The following is a 2,124-nucleotide window of genomic DNA, read 5'->3' as shown; positions in this document are numbered from 1 at the left end:
GTATTTTGCAGCGTGCCTTTAATATTACCAAGGCTGAAAAGTCAGCAGGCTCAGGAAGGATCTAGATGGTATGAAAGGAGAGTTCAGACTCCAGTGAAAGAATTCCTTTTTCTGTTGGGTGTGGCAGCCAGGAGTATCTTGTCATGCCAGTTCCCCTCCCCTGCCCTCTCACTGTGGCTTCTCAGAGTATGATTGCTTTCTAGTGCAGCTTATAAGAGCCAGTTTTGTTCTGATGCTCCTTGCCCCTCTAAGTTGGGCTGGTATAACAGAATATTTAGTGGGTACTATAACAGTTTCTTACACTTGTGCAGAGTCTTCCTCTTTGCCACAAAAGGAAGGATGGGCAGCCACCTTCAGAAATACTTGTAGAAATACCACTATCAGAAATACTTGTAGATTTTGGACCAAGGATGGCAGATTTCCCTAGTTCCAACATTGAGGCCCTGTTCTGTTTTCGTAGTCCCTTAGATACAACAGCGGGAATCTAGGGGATTTGTGGAGGAGGGTTGATGTTGGATGCCTATGATTATAAATCCATTCTATATGGAAGTTTTCCAAACCAAGTTTTGTTCCATAACAGTGTTTTTTACTTCTTCAGCAAACAAAAAACATATTCCATTGGTTACTGCAGAAATTTTGGAAAATAGAGTGAGAACAGATCTGGAAATAAGTCCTGTATAGTCCTACTGGATCAGTCAGGGTCCCAGCAGGAAATAAACGGGACTCAAAATAGATGATTTGAGAAGTTTAATGGAGAATTTTTTCTTAAGTTGTTAGCAGAGGAGTCATGGCATGTATTAGTTTGCTAGGGCTGCCACATCAAAGCCACCACAAACTAGGTGGCTTAAACAACAGAAATTTATTTTCTCATAGTTCTGGAGTCTAGAAGTCTAAAATCGAGGTGTTGGCGAGATTGGTTTCTTCTGAATCCTCTCCTTGGCTTGTAGATGGCTGCCTTCCTGTGACTTCACATGGTCTTTACCTCTGCAGCTGTCTGTGTCCTAATCTCTTCTAAGGAGGCCTAATGATTCCATTTTAACTTAACTATGGTTCCATTTTAACTTAACTATCTCTGTAAAGATTCCATCTCCAAACACAGTCCCATTCTGAGGTACTAGGGAGTTAAGATTTCCCAGTATGAGTTTAGAGGTGACACAATTCAGTTCATCATACGGTAACCTCTAGGCAAAGAAGAGTAGAGTAAGAGGGGAGGGAGTGGTAAAGGAGGGGTAGGAGAAGAACAGGGAGGGGAGGAGGGAGTGGTTACTGGTTGGTAGACAGCTTTATGGAATGGGCCACCTGACAGCAGCTATGATCTTCAGGACTCAGCTTACAGAGACTTCAGAGAATCCAGGATACGGGCATTAAAAATACCTGAACTCATGACTCTGGGTATTACCCTTTAACCAAACTGAAGCCAAAGGGCATGGAAAGCCTTTGATGTAACCTACATTGGTAAGCTTGGGGCACACAGCAGAGAGAAAAAATGGATCAGTGAGGACAAGTAAGAAATTTCTAGCACACGCACACCTGAAATAACCATAGTTCATACTTTGCCATATAGTCTTAGAATCATTATCCCCTCTGAGGGACGTAGGGCCTGGCCAATTAGAAGAGTTCTTAAGGACTCATAGATTCAGAGGACAGCTGTATAATAGTTCCTAACACTCAGAATACACCATAAGAGTTCATTTCCTACGTTATTTGAAACTTTGAATAGGAGACCCAGCACATAGATGGAGCTTAGCTCACACACTTGAACATGTTAGAAATAACACATTTTAAAATTGCCTTTAGGGGCGCCTGGGTGGCTTAGTGGGTTAAAGCCTCTGCCTTCGGCTAAGGTCATGATCCCAGGGTCCTGGGATCGAGCCCCACATCGGGCTCTCTGCTCAGCAGGGAGACTGCTTCCTCATGTCTCTCTCTCTGCCTGCCTCTCTGCCTACTTGTGATCTCTGTCAAATAAATAAAATCTTTAAAAAAAAATAGCCTTTAGGGGTACCTGGGTGGCTCAGTTGGTTAAGCATCCGACTCTTGGTTTTGGCCCAAGTCATGGTCTTACGGGTTGTGGGATAGAGCCCTACTATCTGTGCTCTGCACTCAGCAGGGAGTCTGCTGGAAGAT

Source organism: Martes martes (assembly GCF_963455335.1).
Source record: "Martes martes genome assembly, chromosome: X".
Taxonomy (NCBI): Eukaryota; Metazoa; Chordata; class Mammalia; order Carnivora; family Mustelidae; genus Martes; species Martes martes.
This window is presented reverse-complemented; position numbering follows the sequence as displayed.